At 39.2% G+C, this 18,413-nt stretch overlaps 1 protein-coding gene and 1 pseudogene across 1 annotated transcript in view; one reads left to right on the top strand and one right to left on the bottom strand.

Moving 5' to 3' along the window:
• The window catches only part of LOC120612923 (atrial natriuretic peptide receptor 1-like), a 100,702-nt gene that overhangs the window by 78,575 nt on the left and 3,714 nt on the right, over nt 1–18,413 (bottom strand). The window lies entirely within an intron of this gene.
• LOC120613021 (uncharacterized) lies at nt 8,215–8,333 on the top strand (annotated as a pseudogene).

Here is an 18,413-nt window from a genome sequence, read left to right as displayed (position 1 = left end):
AATTCTAAATTTTGTACTCAAGCCCAACGACTTACCTTAAACTGAATTTCCTTTTTAATTATCAATTACATGGCTCTTGATCTTTTTATTATGATAACATTCTATAGAGCTATCTCTCATTGTAAACTACCTCAATTCCTTGATGTGGGTAGACTATAAAAATTAATATGTTTGTTTTCTGTTCTTTTATTGATATGGATATTAATATTCTCTAACATGACAAACTTCTTGAAAGCAAGGCTATATATCATGGTCACTCATCTTTCCTCAAGTACATATCAAGGAGCAGAACTTATACTTGCTCAATAACATTCTTAAAATACTGATTTCTTCATTGATTAATTAATTGGTCAAAGGCATAACTACATTTGGTTACAAGTTGAATAAGTAGGGTCTAGAGAAAGTTGTCATCTTCCTTTCAAACAGTGGACAAAAATTTGTTAGAAGTGAGAGAATAGGAGTTATCTGCATAAAAAAGAGAACTTGACTTGGTGAGCTAAACAGAGAGGACTTTGCAGGCATAACTAAGCCTGACACAAGCTTAGTGGCAGAAAACCTAGAAGGGATGAAACATTCTCCAAGAAAATGCTCCTGGAAAAACTGGTGGAGAGAAAGCGAAATAAGGGGGGGAAAGTAGTTCGAGGATGCCTGGAGAGGGGCCTGAAGAAAGGTGAAGCTGTTGATCCAAATCTTGCTGGAGAGATAATGAAGAACCTTTGGAAGAGTAGATGGGGTGGAAGAGAGGTGGAACAAATTTGGGGTCTAAAGAGAAGGCTTTGTCTGACTGAGGACTGCCTGGAGGTAGGGATGCTAAAGACATCCCTTCATCTGTGGGGTCCAGACTAAGGTCAGAGAGAAAAGAGAGGAGAAAAGAGAGAAAGAAGTTAAGTTCTGATAAAAACTTAGCATAACTGCCCCCTCATCATTAACTCTTGACATTCGGCAAAAAGCCAGCAGCGATCTGAAAGACCAGCACTAAGCATGAAGGCCAGTGGCAGGAGTGATGTTGGCATAGTGGGTGCAGCAGTTGTCCCCACCGGCATCCTTACAGCTGGCTGTACACTCCACATCTTCACAAAACTCTTTCGTAGTGGCTACAGTACTAGACAAGTGCAGGGTTTTGAGTTTCTCTGGTGTTCCTCGCCCCCGACCCATCCACCACAAGCCCCTTAAACCTACAATTTCCATTCCTCATACCAGGAGAGGGCGTCAAGATCCTCCTCATTAAACAGGATGGATGAGCAAAAACAAATGATCACAGCAGACACTCTGCACCCACAGCCTGTTTCAGCATCCAGAGCCTTCTAACGGACACTTTGCTCAGACATTAATGTCTACATAGGGGACCAGAAATAGCAGGGACAAAATGTGAAGTTTCATCTGAAACTTGTGCCAAATAACCGCATGTTAGTCAGAGTGACTTATATAAATATGCCAGTGTTTTTGCGGGGGGTTTAATGCTCTCAGAGTACAGTTCTGCATTGCTGAGACACCTATTTCAGAGCAGGAAACAGATGGTAGAGCCAGTTTTAACAGGTGAGGGAGAGCACTTTCACCCTAGCATTGGACCAGACCTAGAACTACAGGCATCTTCAAAACCCCTAGTGAGCATTCCTTAAGTGATGTATTATTAACCCCACCAAGAGATCAAGCAACACTGATACAAGAGCTCAGAGGTCACTCATAAATCCAAGTGGTATAGGCAGGCCAAGTGGAATTAATTCACAATAAATCTTGAAAGATTTGCATCATGCTTAGATGTGACTGTGATGTCCTTCCCACCTAGCTCACCAAGTCAGGCTTTCTTTTTTACCCACTAACATCTTCCACTCCCCTCTCCCCTATACCTGCAGAGGCACAGCCATATCCATACAAGACCCCTTGCATCATCAAAGCACACGTTCACTGTATATTTACTATATTTCAAGCCCTATGTTTATATCACCATCTCATATAAGCCTCCCAACAGCCCTGCGAGGTAAGTACCACTATCACTCCATTTCACAGATGAGGAACCTCATTGAGGTTAAGCCCTTGCTCATTTAGTGGAGCCAGCACTTAGATCCAAGTGTTCTGACACAAGAGCTCCCATTCTTAGCCCCTAAGCTATACTGTCTCCCAGAGGATGACGCAGGGCCAATGGGGAGAGATGCCAAAGTGAGGCATATCATCCCATACAACATCCTCCAAAGAGAAAGAAATGGTTGCAACTGACAAGGGGAAATAGACTTACAAGTCAGGGACAGAGAAGATGAGTCCTCTTGAAGCTCCAAGTATATAATAACTCTGAATACACGTTTGTTTGCTAAATTAAACTATAGTGTCAGCCAAAATTACAGTAATACAAAAACTTTTACTTTAATCTAGTTTGTAATATTTGAAGTTTCATCCTAAAAATGAACAAATACTTAGGCTTAAGAAAACACCTTCCAAATAATTCTGGAGAGATGAAACATTTGAAAAGACTTTACCAAGTGATCTCAATGCAGAGATACCCTCAAAACAAAAACTCTAAGCTCTCCGTCTCTGCTTCCTGCAGGATACCACATACACACACACACAAAACACACATATACTATACAAACAATGCATTTGCACCACAGGCAAACACACCAACACCACACACATAATACACACCACAAATATAGCTCACATGCACACACACTCCACACACATACCACAGCACACACATATTCATTACCAAGAAATACATCATAAATACAAAACATACACCACACATACACCACAGATACACACATGTAACACAAGACACCCATGCCACACAAACCACGCACACACATCGCATACTCAACATATACACACAGCACACACACACTAACACTAAAGCCGCATGTGCTATCTGCACTTCTGATCCCCTCCCTGTACCCATTTATGGTGTAATTGTACCTTTCATTTTCCATTTGAAGAGTACAGCTCTGTAGGGGCATTAAACTTGAGAATGTCTAAATTAAATGACAATTTTAGTTAATTTTTATAGTCAAAAGTGCAGTTTACATTAGCCAAAAAAAAAAGTATGGGGGCTTCGAAAATCATACTCCTAAGCTTACTGAATCACTGCAATTTCAAAACCTTGAATCTGCCATTAGGGAGAAAAAAGAAAATCTACTTTGCAATCTGGCACATTCTCATGATGAGTTTCTTACTGTGACTCATGCCATAGATGCCTTGTACAAATGTAAAAGAGAATAACCAACTGATATGTGAAAAGAATTTCAATGATGGGAGAGAAGCTGTTTCGGTGAATCGAGCCCTTCCCAGCCTTCCATTACTTGGGGGTCCTCGGACTGCCCATGTCATGCTGAAAAAGAAAGTATTCTCATAGAGTTGGGAAGAGTTTCATAGGGTACCAGTGGGCAAAAAAGAGACAATTTTGCCTTTTGCCCTGACCAACACTCCCTATGTCCATTGAAAAACACTCTCTTAAACCTAACACCCTACCCTCTAGTTCTTCTATTCTCCTAATTTAAAACCTTATGGCTAAATGAGTGGCCTCAACTGCTTTCAATCTTAGAGCTGGGAGAGTGAATGGAAGAGAAGAAAAAGAAGGAAGCCAAGGAAGTTAAGTACTGAGAGATTAGACCGAGTGAGTTTCTCAAAGTAGGAAGGGCGGTAGAGAAAGCTCAGGAAGAGCATAGGGCTCAGGAAAGTGGGTCATGCACATAACTCAGAAGTGTGTGCCTAATTCTCAACATAATATGTGCCAAATAAGTTTATTAAATCCATTTCATACGTTGCCTTAATGACTTTGTTTTACACTGCAATTTAGGGTTATCTATGAGCACATAATTATCTCACCCTATTACTTATTGCATTGTGTTTACGTTTCAAGGGGCAAAACTGCCAAGAATTCTTTTTTTAATCTATCATAGAAGAAATCAGGTGTACGTTTTTATATAAATGTTGATTACAATGAGCCTTTAAGGAAGGTCTTAGGAATTTACTGTGAATCATTTACAAACCGAACAACGTTTGAGCCATTCATTACGCCTCTTCATAAAAACCACTATTAAAATAATATAATTTATCTAAACAATATTTCATAAGTGTTAGAAACAGTAAATTTTAAAAAGAGTTTATTGTGTGCTACAGAAAAGCAATTAACAGGACTTTTTTAGTATTAGAAAAATTCTTAACTTATCCTTGGGTATCAGGAGCTGGAGAACAGTTAGTTCAATCCAAGCAAATACATTTGTCTTGGAGATTTTTCTTGAACCTTCAAAATCTAGTTAACAAGCACTTTACTGATAAGTTGACAATTCGTAACGAGGAAAATTGTAGTTCTGTTCTTAAAATTTTCTTTCTTTCTAAAAAAAGGATCTATGTGATTTTCTTCCATATCCTAGTTGACATAATTTGAAAATAGCACATTTTCAAGGTAGAGATAATTCTCATGCTCTGTAATGCATTACAGAGCATTAAACTTAGGGAACAATTTCTTTCATTTAACAAAATTTACATAACCCTAAACAGAAAAACAGAAAATGAGAAATCAAACCCCTTATAAATATAAGTTTTAGGATCAAGACAAGAATATCCAATATTACAGCTACTATTTCCTTGAATATTTTGGCAAATGGGCATAAGGAGAAGGCAGTAAAAAGAAACAAGTATAAATATCAGAAAGGAGAAAGAATTATCACATGTGAGTCTATCTATAAACTTCAGGATATCAACTGCCAAACTATCAAAACGAATCAGAACATTCGCTAAGGGGTAATCATGAAATAAATTACCCAAATTACTTACTAATTTTTCTATATATTAGCAATAAGCCAAAAATATGATAATATAAATCCTGCTCCAGTAGCAATAGGATCTTTTTACACATAAGAATAATCACTAAGATAAACTTAAGAAATGTGGAGGATGCAGATTGGGAGAAAATTACAAACCTATGCTGTAAAACGTAAAGGAAAATTTGAGTCAGTTTCCAGCAAAGTTCAAAAGTTATACAACTGAAATCCAGCCAGGCCCACTGACGTCCCATTCAAGGCCAAAACCAGTGACTTTGTGATGCCCAAACCTAGAGAACTGGGCTTCCTGCATGATTCTAGTCATCAGTCACAGGACGATGCGGAAGACACTATGCCACACCAGGTCCATTTGTTACCATGTTTTAGTGGCAATGAGATGTCACACACACAAAAAATACAAACAAGTGGAGTTGGACTATCTCCACAGATTGCCAGGTTTCCTGGGGTAGGACTATGTTACTCTGTATTAGTGAACATAATGTTTACCACTGTAAAGATAAACCTCATTTTCTCAATAGCTGAACAAAATGAAAATAATTTTCTTATTTAAAAGTCCAAGTAGCCTGAGATAAGCAGAAAGGACAGAAACTAGGTTGCTAGAGGCCTCATCATCTTCAACATATGATATGGCTTTTCAGGTTGCCCCGGACACCTACATCCCACCAGCAGATGGGAGAAGACAGAGGAGGATGTTGTGTATGGGCCAGATCTTCACTTCCACTCACATTCACCTGGAGACAACTTAGTCTCATGGCCAATCTAACTGCAAGGGATCCTGGGAAATGGACTCACACTGCTTCTCCACTCCAACTAAAAGAATGGAATGGACAACTGGATTTACTCTAAAGGCAAAAAATGGGCTTCTCCAATTATCTTCACAAAACTGGAGTTTGCCCTTTAAACATTTAATTTTTAAATTTTATACATTTTGATGAAACTTTTCCTAAACTTTTCCTATTTCAGCAGACTGGGCAATAATGATCCTTTTCCTATGGCTCAGGACCTTCATTATTATAAAGATGAGCTCTTTTCCTGCAACTGCCTTCAGGAACTCTTGAAGAATCACTGAGCCTTCACCTCTATACTAAAAGGCTCTGGATCACTATCTTTTTTAAATTCTTGGGTCTTTTTGAAACATTGTTTCTGAATCCATCCTCAGAGTAGAATGGCACCTGTCACTTCTTGCAGCTGTCATCACACGGGCTTCTAGCAGTTCTTATCCCTTCTTATGTCTTGCTTCTATTAAGGGTTTATACTACCATTGTACAGTGAAAGCAAAAATTTGGCTCACTCCTGAGTAAAGAGTGTGAATTTCTAACACCTGGATTTGTTAGAATTAACTGGTTATCCAATACCCTTTTTAAATTTTTTCTTCCAAGTTTTAACTGCTTTCAGCAATTGCAAATAACCAATTATGTTGGTTTAGAATCTGATCCTAGAAAAGAGAAGGAAAAAAAAAAGGGAAAGGAATTGGGAGTCGTTATCTCTAGGTGTAGGATTACTGAGAACTTTTACTTACAGTGTCATTTATTTATGTGTTTGACTATTTTATAGAAGTAGGGGTTTTTGTAGGCATAAAAAAACCATAAAGTTTAAAATCTAATTCATGCTGTCTTCTCACAGTGTAAGCTCCTGAAAGATACAGGTGACAGATGAGCACTCCTCTATATACTTCCCAAATGCCAGGATTCTTAACAATGATATTTACAGACTCAAAAAACCCTAGTTTTGAACTCAGAGTCAATCCCTTAGACAGGGCAAGTTCCAGGAAAGTGCTGACAACTTTCTCCTTGAAAGACATCTGCCTGGAAATTTGCTGAGGACCATATTAAGCAGTTTCAAGAACCCACCAAAGCCCTGCAAGTTTATAATAACTAGAGCCACACTCAAACCAATACTAGAATTATAATAAAAATATTCTTAGCTGGAAAAGAATTCTGGATAACTATATTGTGTTATAAAGGCTTTTTAGAATCTACTTCACTTTTCTAATACATTGACCATTTATTTTGGGAAATCAACATCTATTTAGTAGGCTTTTGCTCCTGGTATACAATAAAGGGATCCCACAAGACAACTTCTACCCAGCATTTTCTCTCCACTCTGCATGAAACTCTATAAAACATGCACAAATATTAAGGCATGGACCCTGTAATACTTCAGTTTAAATGAAAATACATTCACTGGAAAACTAATATATCAGTTAACTACTGCCACAAAAATGCTGCTTAACGGATCACCCCCAAACTAAGGGGCATGCAACAGGAAGTATTTATTCTCATGTTCATAAGTCTCCAGGTCTTTGATGACAGCTCAGCCTCATGCTATGGGTATGTTAGTTAGTTGGGGCAGCTTTGATCCACATGTCCTTAGTCTTCTGGTAATAGTGGAGAATCCAGGATGTGTTTATGGCTACGCATAAGTACACAAGGGCAAGCTAAAACACATGAGCATATTTGAAGCCTTTGCTATGATTATATCCACTAACATCCCATTAACCAAAGGAAATCACATGGCCTATCCCGACACCTGTGGGACTGAGAAATATACTCCATCCCTAGTGAGAGGAACCAAAAGTCACACGGCAAAGGGCGGGAACACAGAGGTGGATTGAAGAATTGGGAACAATAATGCAATCTTCCAAAAGTAACACGAACTCACTATTAAGTAAGAATACAGTAACATTTTCTGTTTTCATACTTAGCTGGTCTTGAAAGGGGGACACTAAGAAAATAGAACAGAAGGAAAGGAGGAAAGTAGGTTTTAGAAATGTGTAGTATTTTAGACATTGCCTAGGAGGGAGGAAGGGCTACAGGAGATGCCACAGTGGAGGTCCCTGGAAGAGAACATAATAAAGCAGAACACCCTCATGCATGAAATTCACTAATGAAAAGTTCTGAAATAAAAACAATATAAGATAGTAGGAAGACACAGACACATGAAGGATAAAAGAAAATCCCAAAGAAAGACCAATTATAAGAAAACTGCACAGAGGAATGAAACTGTTCGAGCATAATGTGTTTTTCCATTTGAAACTGGCATTTATGTGGCCATCCTAGTCTATTACCTATAACTTATAATTTATAGTCTGAAAGAGGCTGCAAATCCCTATTCTTACAGAGAATCTCTCTGTAAGAATCCTCTATAAGAAAAAAAAATGTATATGTGTGTGTGCATTTGTGAGTGTATGTAGAATTTTTTTTCAAACCAGGCAAAGCAGAAACTTCCTAGAATTTGAACTTTTAACACAGGGACACAAAACTGAAAATGGTAAGAGCCTCACTCATCCTTCTGGTTGCCCTGATGAGGCTGTCTCATAGTTACCACTTGCCACGTCCTCAGTTGCTCCATATTCCTGATCCCTCTAAAGCCCCCTCTTCCACTTTTCCTTCAACCCTATGAACCATCCTTTGATCCCACCAATTAATATATTTTTTTGGTCTAAGGCCATACCACCCTGAGCATGCCCAATCCCGTCTGATCTCGAAAGCTAAGCAGGGTCAGGCCTGGTTAGTACTTGGATGGGAGACCACCTAGGAAGACCAGGTGCTATAGGCATAAAAATATATATATAAACATATATATTTTTTTTTGGAGGGTGGGGCTTAAATGAGTCAAAATTAATCTGATGCTTTCAATAACAGAATTGTGTAAGGTACAGGTCCCTTTCCCTTTTCTATCCTCCAAGTAGAGTGTGAGAGAGAACTAAAGATGCCTTAAAGCAAATAACAAAGCATGCCATCACTCGAAAATCTAGTATCTAAAATTATTTCATGAAAATTACTGTTACTATAGTAACTTTTCAGTGTGCATTTAGTGACTTTATAATACATTAACACTTTAATGTAAACCAAACTGTATTGGCTTATTTGTCCTTGATTCCTTTTTAAATATAGATTGCTTTTCTCATAAAAGTTATCAGTTTCTAGTTCAAGATGGCTGGCTAAATCGACTTTTTCCTCTAAAATTCGTATTGAAATTCCACTATAAAGGAAAGCTCTCCATGTTTTCCTTCTACCATCCCCATTTTCTACACACATACACTCTCTCACACACACATACACACACACACACACACACACACACGTGCGCGCGCGCGAGTTTACTTTTCCTATATGTTCTTACTTATTGTTGCTTTCTGGAGATGTCCAATTTTTATATGTACTAAAATCTCTCACTATAATTATTTTACTTATCTCAATAAAAATTAAGATTAAAGGTTAAGATTAAATTAAGATTAAGATAAAATTAAGTCAATAAAAATTAAGATTAAAGAATAATACAACAATGAATTTAGATGCAAGAGGTAAAGTAATCCCTTTGTTAAACATCAAATGAATTGGAAAAACATTATACAAATTCTGTCAATAGAACTGTCTACAGTAAAATACATTGTGGATTAAATTGCAAATCCTTTTTTCTGTTGATGTCAAATTAAATACCTCAAGCACAAGAATTATATATCAGATCGTTTACTTCTTCCCCGTCTACATGTCGTAATTATTTCCCTTGACTCATTTTTAATGCTGGCTTTTATATGGTTGAAAATAACTGTGCAATCAGGTAACTCTATTAAAAAGACAAAAATTAGGTTTTTCTCTCAAGAAACAGAAGCAATATGAATACAGTGATGAGAAACTGAAAAGCAATTCAAAAACACTTCTAATTATAATACAAAGTACTATCAGGCTAGCCTACGAATGTGATTGCGAGCAAAGAATCTGCCTGCATTTATTTTTTAAGGTCCTTTGCTTGGACCTTGGTCTTTTTTAAAACTCCTCTTCACGTTTTAAAGAGTAGATAATATGCAAAACACAATTATGTATATATAGAGTAGCCCCATCCATAAAGAAATGGACCACAGAAGGAGAGAGGATGCCCTGTTGACCATCTTTGCTATTAGTCCCATTGGTTTAAAATCTCATAGGATTTCTGAGGATGGAACACGTGGAAAACAGGAAAAGACTCAGAGTGTGGATGGTATGATAGGACAGGTGTCTGTAATTATACAAATTGTTTACTTTCCATACGGGCACAACAAATGAGTTGGGATTTTAATGTGCCCCTAGCCAAATGACTGGGAGTTTAATCTTGAAATTGGCTGTTGCTCCAGACACCTGGGAAGTGAATGCACCTAAAATCTTCACTTGCCAGATTATTTTTCCACTTTAAAAACATAAGTTTATTAATCAATATGGAAACTACCATTGCAAGCTCTTATCTTTGGAGGAGAAGCTAAGTTATTTCCTTTCTCAAAATTCTTTTGAATTAAAACTGATTTGTTTTCAGGAATGTAAAGTACAGCATGGGGAATATACTCAAAAATATTGTAATAGCCATCTATGATGTCAGGTGGGTACTAGACTTATTGGGGGGATCACTTCATAAATTATATAAATGTCTAACTGCTATTCTGTATACTTGAAACTAATATAATATTGGATGTCAACTGTAATTTAAAAAACTAAAAAATAGAAAAAATTTAAATTTAAAAAAATGACTTGTTTTGTCAAGGATGTCTTGTTTGGTCCTAAGCATATTTTGTATCTATCAAATGAATATTTTCTTAAGCCTGCTCATTGTTGTGTAGTGCCTTATCAGAAAAGAAACCAAGAATTCAGATGAATAGATTAAACCAATTCCACAAGAATGTTTCCTTTGAAAACAACTATTTGCCACAGTTATCATAGCGACTCATCTACCAAGTGCTTTACTCTCATTATTTCATTCAATCGTCACAGTGATCCTACAAGGTGACCTATTACAGTTTCTCTGTTTTACTGGTGAGAGATCCAAGGATCAGAGAAGTTAAACAACTTGTCATGTGTCCCATAGCTGCTAAGCCGTGGATCTGGGATTCGAATCCAGACACTCCAAATCTTCTAGTGTGGCTGTCATCCAGGCCCTAGATTCTAGGATGTGGGTCACTTCAGTTAGTTTGACTAAGAAAAATCAATATTGGTCACTGAGGATACAATAGGCACAGGTATTCCACAAGGCGACAAAAATAGAACAACAAATACACTTTATACTAGTGGCCCTGGGGCCCCAAGGAAATGATGGGGCCCCTTTTCACAGCCCAGCCTCTGGGCATTCAAGCACAGCCTGGTTGCCTGGGTGAGCTACATTCACTGACCACAATCCAGCACGATGCCCTCACCTGGGTGGAGTAGCAGCCAGCAGTCCTAGTCCAGATCGTGTTGGGCCTGGATCCAGTGATGAGCAGCACCTGCAGGGCCCAAGCCTCCCACAACCCCAAACCCCGGGGAGGGCCCCACACCAGGACCCCGTGCCCCAGCTCTGTCCCTGGTACAAAGTCCAGGCAAGGTTCAAACCAGCTCACCACCATGGAGGGTATCTCGAAATCTGCTGCAGAACCTGGGGAAAGACACAGGGCTACCTTCCTCTATTCTGGGCCTTCTGGGACCCAGGACTCCCTCTAAGTCACCATCTTCCTTGTCACCCACCTCCTCCTCATAGAGCCCTAATGGGCAACCTCTCGTACCACCAACAAGCCAAGGATCCCGCTCCAGGGGCACTGTCATGGTAAGAATTCCAGTGGTGGCTCCTACAGCTTCTTCCCCCCAGCTTAGCACAGAAATCCAGCTAGGTTTTCCCAGGATGAGAGGGGAGGGAGGAGGCGGGCAAGAGCCTCACAGCTAGCTGGAGCAGCAGCCCCTTCCCCTCTCCCGTGCCCACCAACCTCCGCCCCTTGGGGACTGAGGAAAAAAGTCCCGTCATCCAAACAGCATGCCCCAGCCTTCCGTTAATCTCTCCAGCTCAGCCAGGCTTAGTCATTCTCAACTTGCCACCTAACATACTTTGACTGAAATTCAAGGCTCATGTTAGGTGCGGATACCTAGGAAAAGGTACCTGGACCTGAGGAAAGAGTTCTATTCCTGATTGCCCTATCCTCCACTCCCTACCGTGGTCTGTGATATATAAGCACTCTGAGTTGTAAATTCCTCAAGCAAAGTGAAACTAAAGCCACCTACCTTATGACAATGTAGCCAGGGTTGATGCCTGACACAAAGGGAGCCTCAGTGTTGTTCATTTGGTGCCTTTGTACCCAGGACACCATATTTCCTAGGCCCCAGTAGGGGGAACAAATCTTATCTTGAAGGGACCAGTTTCTATTTTTCCTGGCAAACCTATCATAGGAAATTACTTTTGTCTCCAGAGACCTCCCTATCCCAGCTGCTCATGCATTATGTCCGGGCAGTCGAATGCTCTCTGTACCCATCTCCTTTCATGGATGAGTTCCTCCTCTCTTTCTCAAAAAAGATACCATTCTGGTATGTTCCTCCCACCACCAGTAATGGTAAATACAACTCTGCCTTTACAGAACACTGTGCTCAGTAGGTCAGCCTGACTCCTGGAAAGGCAAACTGGAATTTTAAAAAGATGAAAAGATTTCTTCCTGGAGGATTTGGGGGTGTTTTGGAGAATGCCTCTAGGCAGACCACACACTGTGACAAGTTCTTTCCAAACTGTGACAATTCAATCATGCCTTCTACAAAGGACTGACTTTTCACACTTAACATTGATAGTGGCTGCCCATGCACATTTTTCCCCAAATTTTAAAGTGAGTTTGGGATTATGATGCGAAGCCAAATGCACGGTTTTCTGAACACTGCTCCCATTCCGTGGTGCCTGCGAACTGGCAGACAGGCACAGACAGGAGGTGAGCGGCCTCTGCTGACGGTTCCACTAGAGTTAGAAACAGTTTGGCACACCCAGCCCAGGAAAGGCAATGGCTCCCATAACCCCACTCCCCCTCCAGCTATCAGAGGAAGAAAAACAGCCTGAGGAGGAGTGGAGGAAAGAGACGATTACTGCATATTAAAAAATTTCCCCAATAGGTAATACTTTAATCCTTTAGCTAAACAGCCACATGCAAAAAATGAATCTAGACACAGACTTACACCTTTTACAAAAGTTAAATCTAAATGGGTCATAGATCTAAATGTAAATTACGAAACTACAAAACTCCTAGAAGATAACATAGGTGGCCTTGGGTTTGGTGATGACTTTACAATACCGAAAGCATGACCCATGGAGGGAGGGGATGATAAATTGTACCTTATTAAAAGAAAACTGAGGACAATTAAAGTTTTTTGTTGCACAAATAGAATCGAAATGCCAATTCCTAACTGAAGGAGATAATATTTGAGGTTTAAAATCATATAAAAGACTAATAGCAGATCATTGCCTAGGTCATATTATTTCATTGCTAAAGTCAGGTAAGGAGAAAGGCTATTCATTTATAAGAAAAAATATTTGTGAAACATGAAAGGAACGAAGCCTTATCCTAGGGATAAACACACCACTTCACTTTAGCACTTTAAATATATGCCTTCTCTGATGGACACAAGGAAAACTGATGGTTCAGGTCTTGAAATTAGAATAAATATCTCCTTATTATCGACAGCCAATACAGTCTCCATAAGTCTCAAGTTTAACCCAGCAATTCAATTCATAATTGTAAATATTTTCATTAAAATTTCAATTATTAGTAAAAAGATATTTTAACAGTAAAATATATTAACTCAGTATGTGACTCAAAAAATTAGAAAAAATAAAGCAAGAAAAAATAGATAAAAGCAAAAAGGAAAGAATTATAATCATGAAGGTAACTAACAAATACAAGAACTACTTAGCTGAAAAATAATATAAGCAAACATCTAGCAATTGTAATCTAGAGAAAAAATACAAGATATGAAAAATGGAATAAAAACAGAAATTAAAATTCCCCCTCCACCTCCAAAAATGAAGTATTTTATATTTGCTTACATCACTCAAAAATCATTAAAGGGGATCCAGGTCATATCAAGGGAAAGCAATCCTGCTCCAAATCCCCTCTTCTCCTGACCACTCCAAAGCTTTCATTTCCCAGATGTCTTCCCCAAATGTTCACCTCATGTATCTTTTTCATCTTTCTCCTCCCTCCCTCTTCATTATGTAGATTGTTTTAACTTTTCTGACTTCTTTTTGTTGCCTTTCCACTTCTCTTAATTACTTGAATTCTCTACCATAAAGTATATCCTGAGAACTGATCCAGCAAGCCCAAACCCTATCCATAGACTTCAGTTCCCATTTGCTCCCCCTCCCCTTCTGATACTTTATGTCAGGCCACAAAGCAATCACACATGAACTTATCTATAAACTTTATTCCCCAATCCCCATCCCATCAAAAATGTTTCCTGGAGTCCAAGTCAACATTGAAAGAGCAGCCCTCGGAAACCCAGAGGGTTCATTTTCAGAACTCAAGGATAGTTCAATATTAAAACTTATTATAACATGCCACAGCAACGTAACACACAAGAGAAATCATGGGACCTCCATAGCTGCTTAAAGACACTTACAAAAACAAATAGAAAGTTGCTGTGGACAACAATTTTGAACAAGAGAATAGCTGGTGTCTCTGTGAAAGAGACAGATATTGAGGTTGGGGGCAAATAGAAAATCTACTTTTCTAGTTCTAGTGATAATGAAATCAGATCCAGAACATGAATAACCTTCATTTGTGTCATCCTCAGGCCCAATCGAACCTGTTAGAGGCCTGGAGTTTAGCTTTGCAGGATGTCTTTCTGTCTCTAGAGGGCTGGAAAACTGACATGACGTTGAAATTATTAGCCATTTTTGGTTTTATCAGCTATTGATTCAAATAATGTTGATTGCATTCCCTTGTGATCTATTACTTTTTTTAAATAAAACATTTTTTTTCATATTCCCAAATATATATTCACTGTAGATAATTAAAAATCTGCACAATAAAACAAAATTTAAATTACCCACATTCTCACCATCCAGAGAAGACCATTCATTAATATTTTAGTATATTTGCTCCCAGCATGAATTTGGGAACATAAGCACTCTTGGTATTTAATAAGGATGTAAGTCTGTCCCTGGTGTTATAAACAACCATTTCTGTGTCCCAAAGCACTCGATGGAATATCAGAGGCAATTAAAGAGTTTTAATAAATTCTCAAGGCAAGAGAGTAAACATTTGTCTACCCAAAGCCCCAACAGCATTAGATGCCCTCGCATTGGTAGTAGAGTGACTTTCTGGTGTGGTTTGGAAAACCGCATGGTTTGAAATAGTCAAGGCCTACAGGATGTACATACACACATATACACACACATGCTAGTTGAGAATCTCTGTCCTAGAAAATCTATAGATGATTGATTTTTATGAAAACCTATGGGGAGAGGGTCCACAGAGTTCACCACATTATCAGAAGCTTTGGTTTGCAAAGTTCTTTCCAGCTCTAAGGTTCTGGTACTATTTGAGGTTGGGGCATTGATTCTGCCTGCTTAGAAGACAGAAGTCTTGGAAGAGCTGGAGGACAGAAGTGAAGCTAGGCTCTTATGTCAGAGGGAGATTTTAAGGGAGGCTGGCCCATAAAAAACGCACACACAGCCTTCTGTTTCATTCATCTAGCTTTGACAGTGCTTCCTTTAATAATGAACCATCAGAGACTTAACAACAAATATGTCAACATAATAACAATGCCACTGTCCAAACATATGCCCAGGAGAACTGTCTGCTCCCAGTGCTACTCCCAGGTGTACTTGTGATGAGAACAAGAGATCCTACCTTGGGTTCAAATTAAGAAAGAGAAGGAAATGAGCTAGCATATTTTCAATGCCTATCATGCACTTAACATGCCTCAAAACCCTCATCTGATAAATGTCATAATCAGGCCTCAACCCTGGCTCTCACCAATTTTATTAGAGTCTATTTAACCTCCAAGACAAACAGCCTCTCCTTAACAATTATATATGCTTCGTATTCACCTACACCCTGGTTTTCTCTCAAACTTCTATCTTAATTAGAAGATCAGTTAAACACACATCAGCCTTATTTTTTAAAAACCTAATATATTTTATTTTGAAATGATGTTTCTGAAACATGAGAGTTATATAAAACTTCTTCCCAAAAAAGCTTTGGATTATACAAGACAGATAAGAATTTATTGTTCAAAGGCTGCCATCTGCTGGCTAAAGATAGTAAAGCCAAAAGAATAGACCACAGAAAAGACACGGAAAATCCCAATAGCCCTAATTGCCTGGGTTGTTAGCAAAGACTGATAATCTTGAACGTTATGTGGGAAAATAGTAACATGTTTATGTTCCACTAATCTTTATCCATGAGAAATACTTTGCCTATAAACAATGGCAGCTGGGTGTTTATCGAAATATTTCCAAAAACCAAAGATGCAGCCTCACCAGACAACACACTTGACAGTTAAATTCAGCTGCAAAAGAAAGAGTTCTGTTTTCTTTATGCTTTTAAAATATGACACAAGATTTTGTTCACTTGAAAAATTTTATTGGGATCCTATTCTGTTCCAATGAATTTCACTGGGTACATGATGGAGAACCAAAGAAACATCATATTCTAGAGAACCACATAGCCTGGTGAGAAACAGGGTCCCTACCCTGTAAGGTTATGCAGTTGTGCCCTTCATGGGCCTCAGCCTCAGGGGTGAGTGTGGCCTAAATGCGTCCACCTGCAGGGGTCACCCTTTTCTCATTTTCATTAAGGGGACATATGGGCTATCAGCTTCTCAGGAGGAAAATTCAGATAGGCATACTGATTGAGGCCTCTTCTCTAATGCCTGACTAGCTGGAGGGATCCCATTTTTGTATTTGACCTACTTCCTCCCCTTCCTCAGTCATGAACTTTTCTTCCTTTATGAGTTTTTAAAAACAAAAGTAACAGTTTTCATTCCCTTGTCACTGGGCAATTCTCTAAAAAATACTTTATGATAGTGGAAATGCTTTCAGTAGTAGATAAGAATCCAACCCTCAACTGGCTTTTCAGGCATCCTTCAAAGCCCCTTCCCCTATCCTAACCCCAGCCTCTTATCTCCAGAATGCAGCCAAAGAAAGAGCAGCAAAGGCTGGTGGCCTGCTGGTGAACCAGGACATGTGCCCCAGGACCCTGGCAACTCCAACCAGTAAGAGTACATTCTTTAGTTTCTGGACAAGTTTATGCAAAAGGCCCTTGGCCAGTAACTAATTATTCAGTTTGAATGTATAATAGTTTTTCCTTCAATCAAGGCAGTACAAGTTGGGGGAGGGGGCAATGGGTTGTATCAACTTTTAAACTTGTAGCTGCCAGAAGTCCAGAACTGTTTGCCTCCTTTTCAGTCTTAGCTCCCATGACAACAGTGTGGGCCAAGGGAACTACCGTCATGCTGGGACAATGTGTGCAGTCCACGTGAGTGATAAACATCTATTGTTTGCAAACAGATCCTTCCTGCTCTTGGTAATTCTGGTGAGGCCATCAGTCCCATGGCACTCCAACACAAGATGGTCCTGTTATGCCATCGCTCTAACAGATACAGAGATTACGCCAGAGATGATTATGAGACTTAAGCAAAGAAGTCAGGGACCTTTCTGTGCTTTTGTAGGAATAAAAGAGGGAAAAGTGCTGCCCTCTGTCCAAGGCCTATGGCTATTTTTGCTGTCTCCAGAGAGATCAATACAGGAAGCAGAAGAGATGGAAATGATGTCATTTAAACCTCTAGATTTGGCTATGCCCTTTACTCCCAAAATGGGTTCAGAAACAGCATAAAGGGGGGCAGAGAAAGACTTCTTTAAAACTTACTTTCTAAGTTAAGGAATGGATGCAAAGAATCTCTTGTGCTTTAGAAAACTCATCCACCGACTTTAGTCTTCGAAAAAAAGGAGACCCTGAGGACAAAGCAATAAGAACTAACCAGCTAAAGCCCAAAAACTCAAATCTTACAGGGAGGGACTTTAATATAACCTAGTCCAAGGTCCTGGTTTTAAATATGAGAAACCATGACTGGGAGGGAAAAGGAGCTTGACAAGAGAATTCTCACTGAGGCTTCACAGATCAGATGGGGTTTGGCAGAGGAGATGAGCATTGATGAGCGCTGGACCGCACAAGTGCCTGGCCCTTTCATGTTCATGCCTGTTTAATCTTTGGTCAACCTGGGAGATATATATTTTAGCTCCATTTGACAGATGATGAAATTGAGGTCAGAGAGGTTATATGACTAACCCAGTGTCACACAACTAACATGGAACAGAGAGGAGCCTCAAATACAAGCCTAAGTCCTATTTTTTCTACTCTACCTTTAGATGAAAAAAAATATTATGAAGAGGACATAGAAGCGAGTGGGACTTAGCAGTGATGTCAATCTTCACTCTTAAGTAAGATGTCAGTGTCTGAGAGCATCTGGGAAGAGTCAAGGAAAGGACTTCGATAAAAAAGCAAGACCTGGTTTAAATTGCTAAATAAGCAATACCTCCAAGTCCCAGCTGCCTTCTGAAAATTGAAGAAGCTGAAATAGATAGTCTCAAAATAAATTTGCAAAATAGAACAAGCAAAAGGGGTAGTGAGTGGCCTAGAATCCTAGAGGTCTAAACACTTTTCTCACTTCCTTCACCCTGACCATTCCCTTCCCTGAGGTTTGGGTAGACAGCAGCTGCCTACAGAGGAACTCTCAAGCATTTGAGCGTGTCACTGATTTGATGACTCATTTGACAATGGCCTGCATAATGCTCACCTACTGGCCCCTTCCTGAGTCAGAAGCATGAGAACCCTAATCATTAGGAGACTCTAAAACCCAAAGCCCATTCCCTGGAGGTAAAATTTGT

This window comes from Pteropus medius, unplaced genomic scaffold (assembly GCF_902729225.1).
Source record: "Pteropus medius unplaced genomic scaffold, Ma_sr-lr_union100, whole genome shotgun sequence".
Lineage (NCBI taxonomy): Eukaryota > Metazoa > Chordata > Mammalia > Chiroptera > Pteropodidae > Pteropus > Pteropus medius.
Note: the sequence above shows the minus strand (reverse complement) of the source record. Positions and strands in the feature narration are given on the sequence as shown.